Consider the following 15,761-nt stretch of genomic DNA (forward strand, 5'->3'; position numbering starts at 1 on the left):
TCTATAGCTATTTAATACCATTAGCTATTAGAACCCAACTTTTACACTTTACGCGGTTTAGTCCTTTTTATCAAATTAAGCATGTAAATAGTAAAATTTCTTAAAGAAATTTTTATATGGTATTTCTATCATGCTGTAGATAATAAAATAATAAAATAAATTTTTTGACCTTGGATTTGTGGTCCCGAAACCACTGTTCCAATTTCACTAAAAACGGGCTGTTACAACCTAAAGGGATTTTCGTCCCTGAAAATCTTACCAGAAAAAAAGGTTCAGATATTGCTTTCTTATAAATTCCTTAGGTTCCCAAGTGGCTTCCTCTATTCTATGCCGCTGCCAGAGAACTTTAACTAAAGCTACGTACTTATTTATCAATTCTTTCACCTCTCGTGCCAGAATTCTGATCGGTTCTTCACTGTATGTCATATCAGGCTGAATCTCGACATTCGTCGAAGAGATAACATGTGAAGGGTCAGATCGGTACCGTCGTAACATAGACACGTGAAAGATATTATGAATCCTTTCAAGCTCTGACGATAAAGCTAATCGGTATGCCATAAGTTCGATTATTTCAGTAATCTCGTACAGCCCGATAAATCGCGGACTCAACTTTCCTTTTCGACCAAATCGAAGAATTTTCTTCTAGGACCAAACTTTCAAAAATACTCTGTCGCCAACTTGAAACTCTATATCGTTACGTTTTAGATCCGCGTACGATTTCTGACGATTTGAAGCTACTTTCAAATTATCTCGGATCAGTTTCATTTTTTATTCAGTCTCGTGAATTAAATCAACCCCATGTATTTTTTTTATCACTCAACTCGATCCAGTATAATGGAGTTCGACATTTATGACCATACAGAGCCTCATATGGTGCCATCTTTATGCTCAACTAGAAACTATTATTATACACGAATTGGACCAATGATAAATATTTTTCCCAGTTACCTTCGAACTCTAATACACAACAACGAAGCATATATTTGAGAATTTATATCACTCGCTCGGATTGGCCATTGTTTTGAGGGTGAAATGCAGTGCTAAAATGCAATTGCGTGCCAAGAGCTTCCTGTAACTTTCTCTAAAATTGCGATGTGAATCGCGGATCTCTATCTGAAACAATGAAGATTGGCATTCTGTGTAATCTGACAATCTCAGAAACATATAACTCAGCTAATCTGTCAAGTGAAAAATCTGTATGTATCGGAATAAAATGTGTGGACTTCGTCAAATGGTCGACGATAACCCAAATGACATCTTTCTTTTTCGGAGATAATGGTAACCTCAATACGAAATCCATAGTAACTCTATCCCATTTCCACTCCAGTATCATTATTGGATGTAACAGTCCTGAAGGTACTTGATGTTCAACTTTTACTTGCTGACAAATCAAACATTTAGATACAAAGTGAGATATCTCACGCTTCACGGATGAAAAGACAAGTTACCATTATGAGCTTCGTGCAAAATTTTCTGTATGAGCTCTGGATTCTTTGGTACACAAACTCTACCTCTGAACAGCAAACAATCATCAGGTCCTATCTGAAATTCTAAATCAGAAGTCGACTCACACTGTACCCGTTTAGTTAACAACTCACTATCACATTTCTGAGCTTCGCAGATCTACTGTAAAAACATTGGCATAGCTTTTAACTCGACTAAGATTAAGCCATCATCAAATAATGAAAATCAGGCATTCATCGCTCGCAGAGCAAACAAGGACTTTCTACTTAAAGCATTAGCAACTATATTTTCTTTACCCAAGTGATAATCAATTATCAACTCATAGTCTTTCAATAGTTTAAGCTATCTGCGCTGTCTCAGATTCAAATCTTTCTTTGACATTAAATACTTTAAACTCTTGTGATCGGTAAATATGTGACATTTTTCGCCGAACAAATGGTGTCGCCAAATTTTCAATGCAAACATGATAGCTTCCAACTCTAAATCATGCGTCGAATAGTTTTTTTCGTACAACATGATAGCTTTTTGTAATCGTCGCGTCATCGATGTAGCTATCATTAAGAACCCTTTGACAAATCTTCGGTAATAGCCAGCTAATCCCAGAAAACTTCTAACTTCAGATATGTTTCTCTGTGGTTTCCAGTCAACAATTGCGAAAATTTTACTCAGATCAACTCTGATGCCTTCAGTCGATACTATATGTCCCAGAAAACCGACTTCTCAGAGCCAGAACTCACATTTGCTAAATCTAGCAAACAATTGTTTATCTCGCAGAGTTTGCAAAACAATTCTTAGATGCTCGGCATGTTCAGTCTTATCTCTGGAACTATCAGAATATCATTAATAAATACCACAACAAATCTATCTAAATACGGTTTGAAGATTCTGTTCATCAAATCCATAAATATTGCAGGTGCGTTAGTTAAACCAAATGACATCACAAGAATTTCATAATGTCCGTACCTGGTTTTGAATGCAATTTTCGGCACATTCGAATCTTTCACTCGTAGTTGATAGTAACCGGAACGAAGATCAATTTTTGAGAATATTGTGGCACCTTTCAACTGATTGAACAAATCATCAATTCGAGGCAGTGGATATTTGTTCTTGATTGTAACCTTATTGAGTTGATAATAATCAGTACATAATCTCATCAATCTGTCAACTCTTGCAAGTATGCTTTCAACTCTTTAACTCGGTAGGAGCCATTCTGTAAGGTGCTATTGATATCAGTGATGTTCCTGGTACAAGTTCTATAGCAAACTCAACCTCTCTGACCGACGGTAATCCAAGTAACTCCTTTGGAAACACATCGAGATACTTGCAAACCATAGGCACTGATTTAAGCTTCGATTTAGACACTTTAGTATCCAATATATAAGCAAGGTAAGCATTACACCCTTTTCTCACATATTTATGCACTGACAAAGTTGATATCACAATAGGCAACCTACACAGATTATTTGATTCAATACGAAGCATCTCACTGTTCTAACATTTTAATACAATTAGCTTTTGTCTACAGTTTATAGCAGCGTCGTGCAGAGTTAGCTAATCCATGCCCAAAATCACATCAAATTCATCAAACGATAATAACATCAAATCAGCTAAAAAATTGTAACCCCGAGTTATCAAAGGACAATTCTTGTAGACTTTATCAACTAGCATATACTGGCCTAAGGGGTTCGATACTTTAACCACGAATTCAGTGGACTCAATAGGTAAATTTTTACTAGACACTAAATTCATGCATACATATGAATGGGTCGATTCGGGATCAATCAAAGCAGTTACATCAGTATCATAAAGAGAGAAAGTACCGGTAATAACATCTGGCGCAGAAGCGTTCTCGCATGCACGAATAGCATACGTCGTAGCTGGTGCTCGTGCCTCGGATCTCACAATAGAGTCTTTAGTCACACCACGTCTACCACTCATATTTCTGGGATTACGAGGTGGTTTACCTCTCGCAGCTGTGTTACTTGGCCTTAAAATCTGAACTTTCTCTTTATCAAATTTCTCAGGACAATCTTTAAGATAGTGATAAAAAGAACCATATCTGAAACACGCTTCACTCTTCATTCGACACTCACCATAATGTAGCCTGTTACAGTGCTTGCACTAGGGTCTGGTGTTTCTAACACTACCTACACTCGCTATAGATGTAGCCCGAGGTTTAGGACTGGAGTGTCCGGTATTTGTCTCTATTAGAATATCCCACATAAGTAGTAGAATGATAGTGTTGTTCTTTAGATTTCTTCAATGCTAACTGGTATGATTTTCCCTTCAATCTCTTTCTCGAATCTTTGGCTTCAATCTAAGTGTGTCTTTTCTCTTTACTTGGCTCTTCGGCTTTATGTGCCCGATCAACCAGTACAACAAATTCTTTCAACTCAATGATCCCAACTAATAGTTTTATATCTTCGTTTAATCCATCTTCAAATCATTTACATATTGCATTCTTAGTCAGAATGCATTCTCGAGCATATTTACTCAAACGAACAAATTCTTGCTCGTATTATGATACTGTCATGCAACCCTGTTTGAGCTCTAGGAATTTTTTACATTTCTGATTTAGAAACCTCTGATTGATGTATTTCTTACATAACTCGATTTGAAAGAACTCCTAAGTGATACGCTCTCTTGACACAACAGAAGTCAATGTATTCCACCATTGGTAAGCCGAATCTTTTAATAAAGATACTACACACTTTACACATTCAGTCAGGGAACAGGATAACTCGTTAAAAACCCTGATAGTATTCTCTAACTAGAATTTAGCTCTCTCAGGATCATCTTCAGCAGTAGCTCGAAATTCTTCAGCCCCATACTTACGAATCTTATCAATAGGAGGCTTACTATCTCGGATTGGTTTCGTACCTTGAGGAATCACGGGAACCGGTTGGGGAACATAAGGGGTAGAGGTTGTTGAGCACCCGAGTTCGTCTGTACAAGCTCAGTGAACCATTCATTTATCATCTGAAAGAAGGCTTCTTTAGCCTCTCCTCCCCGGCCCTCAAATACGGGCCTCGCACCGCTCGAAGCTACTCCGAGAACGGAGCTTTGAACATTACTCTCTATTTCATTGGAATAAGCTTGGTTGGATGTCACTGCTATATGATAACATGTTTTAAAACAGTCAGGAGATATCACACTATCACAGGTTATATAATGACATGTATAGCTAGACTTGTACACGCTACGTTCAGTCTGAGAATCGACTAAACCGTAGCTCCGATATCAATAAATGTAACACCCCTAACTCGTATCCATCGCCAGAATAGGATTATGGAGCATTACTGGACTTTACAGATCAAACAAACATAATTTTAAACATTTCATATCATAAAATATTCATGTCAGAAACCAATCAAAATCATACATACTATCCCTTATACGAGCCCTCAAGGCTCAAATTACGCATTAGAAGTAAATCAGGACTAAATCAAAAACTCAAAAAATATTTTGGAAACATTTAAAATTTTTAAAATTGCAGGGGTCAGACGGTCGTGTGGCCCAATAGACATGCCCGTGTGGACATTTGAAATAGGGACACACGGCCGTGTCCCAACCTGTTTATGTTTCTATGTAACTCATTGACTTGTGTCACATGGCCAAGCCATATGCCCGTGTGCTAGGCCATGTGAGCATACTGACTTGTACCCTTAATAAGCTATAGGGGACACACATGACCATGTCTTTACCCGTGTGGATGAAAATAGGTCATTTTCCAAGCCACATTTTTCACCCAATTCGGCACCAGCCTAAACTCAATATTATGCACATCAACAAGCCATAACAAGGCATCCAAAACAAGCCAAAATCAATTCTTAAATATGTAATATTTCACATACAACCAATATGCCCTTAGGCACCTCAAATGACAATATTCAAACATGTATTTTCATATATATAATTTAACCAAATAAACCATCAATTTACCAAGCTAATTTGCATCCTTTCATACCAATTCATTTATCTACCAAAACATACCATTTGATACCAAAATGCATTTCGAATACTATCATATTTAGACATATATATACCTTACATATCAAGGTACCAAATCATCTCCAATTCTTCACATTACAAACACATGTACAAAATGCACATTTAGCTAACATTTACCTTTCATCATTTTATCACAAATCAAGTCACACACCAAACATGATAAGGCCATTTATATATACACATAGCAAAATATACCAAAACACAAGCCAAAGTATATGGCCACAACCACAACATCACACATAGGCCAACATTAGCCAAAATAACCTATACATGCCATTATAACAAAAATGTAACCAACTAAAAGTACCAAAAGAGCCGATGGATAGTGTGATATGACTCCAACAAGCTTCCAACCCGAACGAGCTTTTGAATCACTATAAAACACGAAAAATAACACAGGGTAAGCATTTAAGCTTAGTAAGTTCGTATAACTTAGAATTTAACTTACCATTTTAAATTACAATTAAGGTAAGCTAACATAGCATATCCCAACCAATTTGGAAAAAAGCTTAAACACATGATCATCGACATATTAGCCATGTAAATCATATATAAAATCCAATACACTTGGATGAATTCAACAAGTAATCACATTTCATATACATGAATTATTCATTTCATATATCAATGTATCATATAACATTACTTTCATGTATTTTATGTAAATACTTGTAATAGTTCATATCGAACTCATATAATATTGTAATAGAACTGTGCCCATTGAACCATTTAGAATATCGTTAGATACTCAGGTAGTACAAACGAGGTGTACTGAACTGTAATCCTTCAATTCTTGTACATGTATGCTCATACAAGTTCTGAATCGGTATGCTCTTACAAGTGTAAACAGTAAGCTCCTCCGAGTTAAATAACGGTAAGCTTTTTCAAGCTAAATAATGATAAACTCTTCCGAGCTGAGTATCGGTAAGCTCATACAAGCTGAAATCGGTAACCCTAATGACATGTCATTTATATCCTACGAATTCCTAAGGTTCAAATGGGACTTAGTAATCACCGTACGTCGTTGGATATGCGATCGATATTCATACATGACAACTATGCAAGTCACATACATATAATTCAATTAAAGCATATAAATTTACAATTTTATTACACGAACTTACCTCTACGAGTGTACGTAGATACGAAGGCGACTAATTTGAGATGTTCTTTTTGCCTCGATCTAACTCCGTACAAGGTCTGACAGGATTTATATGAATCAATTTAACTCAATTTAATATAATTCATATTCAATTTCGTCAAACACACATTTTTAGAAAAATTACCATTTTGTCCCTATACTTTTAATTCTTTTCAATTTAGTCCCTAGGCTCGAAAAATGAAATTCATTCAATTTTATCCCTACCCAAGCCTAGCTGAAATTCTATACATACTAATAGAAGCCCATATTTTTCAATAATTCACAAACTTACCACATAATCACTAAAAATTCCTTTACAAAAGTTATTTATCTAACAACAACCATTCATATTCTATCATCAAACTTCAAAACTCACATATATTCATCAATGGAAAAACCCTAATAGTTTAATAGTTTCACAAATTAGTCCCCGGGCTAGCTAGATTAAGCTACAACGATCCCGAAAACATAGAAATCATAAAAAGGGACAAAATACATACCTAATTGGACAAAATAGCCTTGGCCGAACCTAGCTCTCAAAAATGGCTTTCTTCCCTAGTGAAAATCGGTTGAAAGAGATGAAGAAGGATGATGGCATTTTGGTTTTATTTTAATTAACCTTTATTTGCAAATTTCCAAAATTAACCTTTTAAATTAATTCAAATTACAAAATTTCCAAGCCATTATCATACACTAACATACTAATGGTCTAATTACCACTTAGGGACCTCCACTTTAAAGTCCTATAGCTATTTAATACCATTAGCTATTAGAACTCAACTTTTACACTTTACGCGATTTAGTCATTTTTATCAAATTAAGCATGTAAACAGTAAAATTTATTAATAGAATTTTTATACGATATTTCTATCGTGCTGTAAATAATAAAATAATAAAATAAATTTTTTGACCTCGAATTTGTGGTCCCAAAATCACTATTCTAATTTCACTGAAAACGAGTTGTTACATTTATGAAAACTCACATCTATTTGTCTGTTATGTTCAGGTAATCCTCAAACATAGGTGGGTAGGTACGGCGGAGTCTCAGCGATGATCACTAGTTCGAAAACTACTTTTAATTAGTGATTTATTTACTTTTCTGGTTTTTCTTGAGAGTTTTGTAATTTTTAGACTCTCGGGACTGTTTGATTTTAGTTTTGGTTTGGTTGTGTTTTGACTTTTATTCAGCGATGTTTGAAAAAAAACGGTTTTACGCAAACAAATATTTTTTGAAAACTCAAGCTCGATTTTCAACTATAACAACTTACAAACTTCTGTTGCCAATTTACGTTTTAATTTATGTATAAAAGGGCAATAAATGACGGTTTCATTAAAGCGAATAATAATAAGTTTTTCCTAAAATGTGGACTCCTTTATAACGATAAAATCGAGAAGTTTAACATGAAAGTTTTGTTTCAAAACTCTTTTTCGTAACATTTCTAGATTCGGTCATAACGTCTGGGTCGGATTTGGGGTATTATAAGGAGCATATATTTGCTTATTCATTTTGCTTTTCATGCAAAAATCATTGAGGACAATCCTATAAAGATTTTTCAATGAAACATGTGGTAATTTTATTTATTCAATAAATCCTAAAATTATAAGAAGTATGATGAAATCACTGAATTAAGAACACAAAATCTTATCATGTAGATGATTGTTTGCCTTGATTTTGCTTCAGAGTTGTATTTAAAGGGAATATCCATAGGATATGTGTCCTCTCTTGATTGGTGAGTTGTTAATGAAGTCATTTAGTCTAGGTCTCCCTTTCTAAGTTTATGATGTAACCTATCGAGACGTGCTTGCAAAGTATGTGAATGGCATATGAAAGTAATCTTACCGAACGAAACCTAAAAACTTCGCGAGACATGTTAACCTAGTGTGACCCTATTCTTTTAGGAGGTGTGACCTTGGCAAAGTATGTCTAACAAGATAAAACCCTTTTAGAAAAAAAAAAGAAGAAGAAGAAGAAGGATTCAACAAGTAGCAAAATCTATAAAGAAAAATTACATCAAACACATAATATGTTCCTTTTTTCTAGTGAATTTCCTTGATTAATCAATATATTTTTCTTAGTTTCCTTCCCAATGGATGAGAGAAAACAAAAATGAAGCATTTTTGTAGACCTGTCAGCAAACCGTCAAGCTCAATAAACTCAATTCAGATTGGGTTAGGAGAAATATTTTTTATATTGATCTGGCGCAATTTAATAAAAGAATAGTAGATTCGGATTAACGACTAAGCCAAAAACAAAGCTAAAAAGAAAAAAAGACAACGGTTAGCGCGATACAACTCATAATCATCTCTAAATTGTTCACACCATTGAATAAAAATCTAATTGAAAAGATAAGTAAATTATTTAACTAATTTTATTAACATTAATGAGACATCGAAAAAGGAAATTAATTAGCAAGGATGAAAGCAAAGTCCTTTAGATTCATATCCGTGATTATCCTTGCACAATTCTGAGCAGAAATTGTTTTCGCAACCTTCAAAATTCATAATTTCTGTGCATGTTCTCTCTCCTAGTCCTACTCCTTCCTCCTTTCCTGCATTTTTTTTATATATATACATATACGTGCATTAAAATATATGGGTAGATAGAAGCTAGATAAAAGAAAATATATTTGGTTTGAATGAGTAAATCAATGAATTTTACCAGCTGCAAAAAGAAGAACAACAATTAAAATGGCATAGACCTGGAAGCTCTTCATTGTTATTTTCTTTCCCTTTATGTAAATGGAGGAAGAACATTTAAATTTATAAGTGTAGGAGGGGAAGAGTTATTGAAAAAAGTAAAATGTTAGTAAATTTTAAAAGGTTTAATGTACACTTTAGTCCCTAAAATATACCCTCTTTTCCATTTTGATCTTTAAAGTTTTTTCTCATTTCAGTCCCTAATGTTATCAGACATTCTCATTTTAGACCCTCATGTTATCAAATGTTCCTGATTCATCACTTTGAATATTAGAAAAATGATTGGGATATCCAACCAATCATAAATTGCCACGTATTATACGCTAATATCACAATGACATGATCATATATGAAAAAACCTTAAAAAATATTTTAAAAATATAAAATTACAAATAAATATAATTAGGATTATAAAAATATATAATTTTTTAAAAATTTAAAATATGTTAGAATATTTAAAAATTATAAAAATTATTAGAAAATTCAAAATATTGTAAAAAAATTATAAATTATTAGAAATTGTAATTTTTTTTTAAAAGATAGTAAAAATTTGTTGAATCTTGGAATAAAGTATACTTTTATTAATCACATTTAAAATATTAAAAATTTGATATAAAAATTTTATATAGTTAAAAATACAATCATTTGTTATAAAAATTGTACCAAAATTCTTTAGAATGGTCAAATACTCAATAATAGTGGGGGACTTAATGTGAGTGATGGCATGTTCTGGTATTTGCAAGCAAAATATTTGAATTCAAATATGATAAGGAAATGAATAAGCAGTTGAAATAATTAAAAATATTGTTTAAATCATTATTTAATTGGAATAACTATATATTTTGTTATTTAAATAATTTGAAAACTTATCCAAATCTATCACCAAAAAAATCTGTTAATTATAAATTTCAGTTGATTGAATCATAAAATATTTACCGTAAGTGGTATCTTTCTAACAGACAAAGATCTCAAATTTAAGCTCTAGTAAATATGATTTATAAAATTTTATAAATATTAAAATGTCTAATATTTTTTATAAATTTTTAATAATTTGAATATTTATTTTTTATTTTTTTTATTTTAATAATTATTTGTAATTTTTATATTCTTTTCATTTTTCAAAGGTTTTTTTTAGGTTTTTTTTTTTCAGATTATATAGTCACTACGACATTACCGTATGACACATGATAACATATGATTGGTTGGATATTTGAATAGTTAGTTTTTAAGGTCCAAAAGAACGAACTGGAATGTTTGATAACGTTAAGAAATAAAGCGGGCCGAAAAAAATTAAGGACCAAAGTGAAAAAAAGAAGATTTACCTTAAGAACTAAAGTGTGCATTAAACCTTTCTTAAAATACCAATATTGTTGTTTGTGTATCTGTAATGACCTGGTTTTTAGTGGTGTCAGAAATGCCATTTCAAAACCCTATTTTTGTAAAATGTGTCCATAAATATTAAATACCTATGTTGTTGTCTGTATATCTGTAATGACCTGGTTTTCAGTGGTGTTAGAAAATGCGATTTCGGAACCCTATTTTCATCCATAAATATTAAATAGGATATTTACGGAGTTAGTGTATAAATGAATTAAAATTTGATTAAGTAATTTAGCCAAAATTGTGATTAATTAAGGCCCAAAGATTAAATTGTAAAAATCCAATCTCTATTGATTTTTAATTAGGAAATAGCTTGGGGACTTAGATAGCAATTATCCAAATGTTCAACATGGTTATTAAACCATTATTTTCATGCAATTAGTGGACGGTAGCAATGGGTTTCATTAAGTATGATTAATAATTAAATTATTATAATTAAACCTAATAAACTAAGAATAATTAAATAATAAACTTAGTATATATAGCTTAGTGGAAAGAAAGATTATTAATTCATTTTCTTCTACCAGTCGAAACCAAATAAAAAGAAAAGAAGAAAAAGTTCCTTCAAGCTTTCGGCCACAAGCTGGTAACTGCAATCAAATCTTTTTCTTCTAATTTTTATAGATTTGATTTCATGAGAGCTTGATTTAGCCAATCCATGTACCAATTTGTAAAACTATTAAAGTTATTGAAAGTTACCCTTGTTGAGAATTGGATGAAATTGATGTGCCATTACTAAGAATTAAGCTTAGATTAAGAAAATGACTAAATTGTAAAACTTAATTGTTAGTTTTGTACATTAGAGACCAAATTAAATAAAATGAAAAAATGCTATGAAATGTTGATAGGGAGAGAAAATAAAAGGTCCCTAATGAATTTTGGTGAAATTGGATTTTAATCTAAAGCCTTAAATTGGAAGTTATGTTTGTCCTGGTTTTACGAACTCAATTGAATAAATTACAAAATATGTATAATTTGATATTTGATTCTGAATTGGATGAAAATTGATAATGTGATATGTTTTGTGACTATTCGTAGCTAACATTGACGTGGAAACGTCGGCGTGAAACCTTCGAGAGGGAAAGAAAAAGCAGAAGTTATTGACGAGTGACGCGAGACCACTGTTTGTACTTTTATGATTCAGGATAGAAATATTTGTTTGCATTTGCATGTTTATTAGATGGTTAATCGTTGGGGTAAGTATATGGTGATAGTATGTATTGTTTTGATTGAATTTGATGTGGGGTATCAAAATAAAAAACTAAAATTAATAAAATGGTAAATCACATTGTAATAGGCCATTTTAGCCCGGGCCCAAATGCATAAACCTGGAAATAAAAATACAATAAATTACAAACCCATTGGCCCAAATACAATAATCCAACACTGGCCCAATACCTAGCCCTAACAATTTTCAACAGCAGAAACCCTAGGCAGCTTTTGTGCCTCAGCGCCGCAGCAACCGCTTCCATGCCCCACGTTCAGCACTCCGCGCACGTCCTCTATGACCTTCATACCTGCGGAAAAACTGATTCAAACGGCAGTAGATGTAGCAAATAACGGAATAGATAATTTTTTTTATGATTATGGGGTACATCTCGGCTATAAAAAGGGCAATCAATCTCTGTAACGGGGTTAGCAAATTTTTGTACCGAAATCGAAAAGAAAATAGACGAAAAAAACATTTTTGAAGGTGACAGATTTTGGCTTTGTTTCTTCTGTTCTTTTTACTGTTTTTATTTTATTTTGTTTTTTTTTCTTTTGTTTCTTAAAACAACAAAAATAAACGAAGAAAGGGAGGAAAGGAAGACTTACCGTTGAAAGAGTATTTGGGTGTCCTCCTTTCGCCGTTATCTGGTCGGAAAAGGGAAGAGACTGGAACGGCAGAGGGAGTGCAACGGCGTGATTGAAAAATGGCAGAGGAGGTTTTTTTTAGCGATTGAAATGGGTTTTATTGGCTGCAAATGGAATGGGGTTTTATTTATGGGTTATTTATGTTTTTAATCCTTTTTATTTTTCCATCATTGCAAAATCATGGTTTTTTATTTTTAAATTGTCTTATTTTAATCCCATTTAAACGTAGTGTTTAAGAGGTTTAGGAGAATTTTCCTTTTGGGTCCTCTTACTGTTGCGCGCTTTTTAATTTGCTCCCTTTCTCGTTTTTTTTATTCTTTGAATTCAGCCTTTAAATTTTATTTATTTTCAACCTAATCCTTCACTTGTTATTTTAAATTTTATTATTATTATCATTATTAATGCTGTTTATTAGTTTAATTATTACTCTATTATTATTGTACGTATATATGTGCGCATATATATTTGTTAATATATATATATATTCTAAATGTTTTAAATAACTATATGTAGTACGTATATATTTTATTATCATATCATGTTATTTTTATAGTTTATATAATTTTTATATACATTTATATTTTTTATGATATTTATATTTTCATGTTTTATAACTCATATGTTTATACATTATTATAACGTGTACATGTATTTTTGCATTCCTTTCAAGGCTATTATAAATATTTTCTATGTTTCTATGTTTACTAATACATTATACTTATACATTCTTTTTTAAATGCATTAATATATTTTATATGTATTTTATCATTGCTTTTTATGACTTACGTTTTTTTCTCTCATATCCATATACATATTTGCTAAAATTGTTTATATATTATGCTTATGTATACACATAATTTAAATTAAAATATTTGTTCCATATCGCATTGACATTTTTAACATATTTTTCAAATACATTTTGATTTTGTCAAAATATTAATATCATTTTTTATGATTCAAAGGTTTTCAAAATAATAAACGATATTCTAAGTTAGGGATTTTCGAGGAAAATTGAGCCCTAACGTATTGGGTTCCGATTTTCTTTGTTAATTCCAAATAATCGAGAATATTCGTTATTTAAAATATATAAGTAAAAATCATTTTTGGGAACTTAATTTGTTATGTCCTAACGTATTGGGCATGACATAATTGCTTCCTCGAAATGAAAATTTACTTATAAAGCAAAAGTGATATTCAAAATTCGGGAATTTTGAGAAATTGTACCCTAACGTATTGGGTCTCAATTTCTTCGCATGACTTGAATAATTGACTATCCTTTTCAGATTTCAATATTTGAGTTTACAAAATCTTTTAAATTTTTGACACCAAGACATTAAATAATTAAATTTGGTACCGATTTTTTGGGCGTTACGAGGGTGCTAATCCTTCCTCGTGCGTAACTGACTCTCGAACCTGTTTTCTCAAATTTCGTAGACCAAATTTGTTTTTAAGGTGAGCCGATTACACCTAAATCACAGATCGGTGGCGACTCCAGTTTTTGTTTTTAAAGTCGACAACTAAAATTTTGTTTTCAAAAAAATGGTTTCGACAGCTTGGCGACTCCGCTGGAGAATATTAGAGAGTCAAGCCATGAATTGATTATCTTTTGTCTTTTTTTGTCGAAAATTAAAGTTGTTTTAAAACCTGATTTTCTCTTTGCATTCATTAGTTTTAATTGTCATATACTTGTTTGGTTGGTTCAAGTCCGTTGGTTTATTACCCCTCTAAGTGGGAGTGAGAAGCTAGTCCTTCGTGAGGTTTTCACCTCCGTGCAAGGTAGTGGATCGCTTTCGGGATACATCCGTACTTATGTCTTCGTGAGATTTTCATCTCCGCATAGCCATAGGGAAATGTATCCCCCTGAAATGAACTCGGTCTGTATGAGCCTATAATGGGTGAGGATCGAGGAATCTGCTGGTTCGGGTACCCTTTCCCTAGAAGCCGAACTATATATAGTGAACCTTAGGAACTTACCCTAGGTAAAATTACTCTAAACCTTAGTACATACCTAATTATGAGTTTTTATTATTTCTTGATTGTATTGGATTTAATGTTTATACCTGATACTAACCCGTTTTGTTTTGTTTTGGTTATGATTGCATTGCATTTGCATTTTAGAAAAGAGATGTTGATTCAAGTTTGATTACTAACTTAGAAAGCCTATCATAAGAAAATGAGTTTCTTGATAAAATGGAAAATAGTACGGCTGCCTGAATATATTTCGAGAAACACAAGAAGGGCGATAGAAGAATTCGTGACTTTACTTCGGGGCCCGAGGATTCAAGATGATTGTCTAAGAGCTTTCAACATTCCAACTTTCTTAAAGAAGCTAATGAGCATTGCGAGGATAGGCAGACAATGGATTGCGACCAGAATCAAGTAGAATGAGCTAGCAGCAACATCCTTTGAAAGTTCGCGAGGTTTATCTTAGCATCTGGATGAAGAGGGAGAAGATTTCTTTGCTTGGAGTATGAGGGCAAAACCGCATATATATCCGCTTTATGTAAAGAAATTTGTCCTCTAGTAAAGTTTTCTAAATGGAATTGAATCAGAATCAACGTCTTTTTTTGCATTCATCTCATGCATTTGCATTATATTGCATCATATGCACTAAAATCCACCAAAATAGCCTAATCAATTAAAATTATTCTTCAGTTAACCTAGAAACCAACCAGCCAACCCAGCCCCGTTACGGTACAAGAGTGAAATCAAAGAATATGGATCAAAGCTTGGAAAAGCTCGAAGAGTTCCAAAAAGAAACGCAGGATCAGCTTCAGCAGCAAATGAAGGAACAACTCGAGAAGATTCAACAAAGTTTGATGGATAAAATGGAGGAATCACAAGGAAGCATGATGGCAAAGTTAAAACAGTTGTTGACGGAAGGGAAAGATAAAGAAAAGGGCCTCATGGCCAATGTTGAGGAGGAAGATGATGACAGACCCCTGTATCCTCCAGGCTTCACTCCCCTAGATGTACAGCCCCAAGTGGAAATGTACCCGCGTAAATCTTCTGTTACCATTAGGCCTCAGCAATTTCAGGCCGATGCTTTAAGGACGATGAATTACCAAACTGGATCAGGCTCTAGCCCTGAGAATATTCCCATCAATCTTGTAGTCCCTGACTTCGATGAAGTGGTCGAAAAGAAAAAAGTAATGGAAGAATTGCCAAAGCAATTTGAAGAAAGGTGGAAGTGGGTCGAAGAGAAGTTCAATGC

General features: G+C 32.9%; 1 long non-coding RNA gene across 1 annotated transcript; it reads right to left on the reverse strand.

Annotated features, from left to right (window-relative positions):
- Positions 1-11,939: 11,939 nt before the first annotated feature.
- Positions 11,940-12,829, reverse strand: LOC107954587 (uncharacterized). The gene is made up of 2 exons (XR_001699612.2): positions 12,509-12,829; positions 11,940-12,210 (listed from the first exon to the last, which is right to left on the reverse strand). It is a non-coding gene; the product is annotated as an uncharacterized lncRNA (long non-coding RNA).
- Positions 12,830-15,761: the final 2,932 nt, after the last annotated feature.

The sequence above is a fragment of the Gossypium hirsutum genome, chromosome D07 (genome assembly GCF_007990345.1).
Source record: "Gossypium hirsutum isolate 1008001.06 chromosome D07, Gossypium_hirsutum_v2.1, whole genome shotgun sequence".
Taxonomy (NCBI): Eukaryota; Viridiplantae; Streptophyta; class Magnoliopsida; order Malvales; family Malvaceae; genus Gossypium; species Gossypium hirsutum.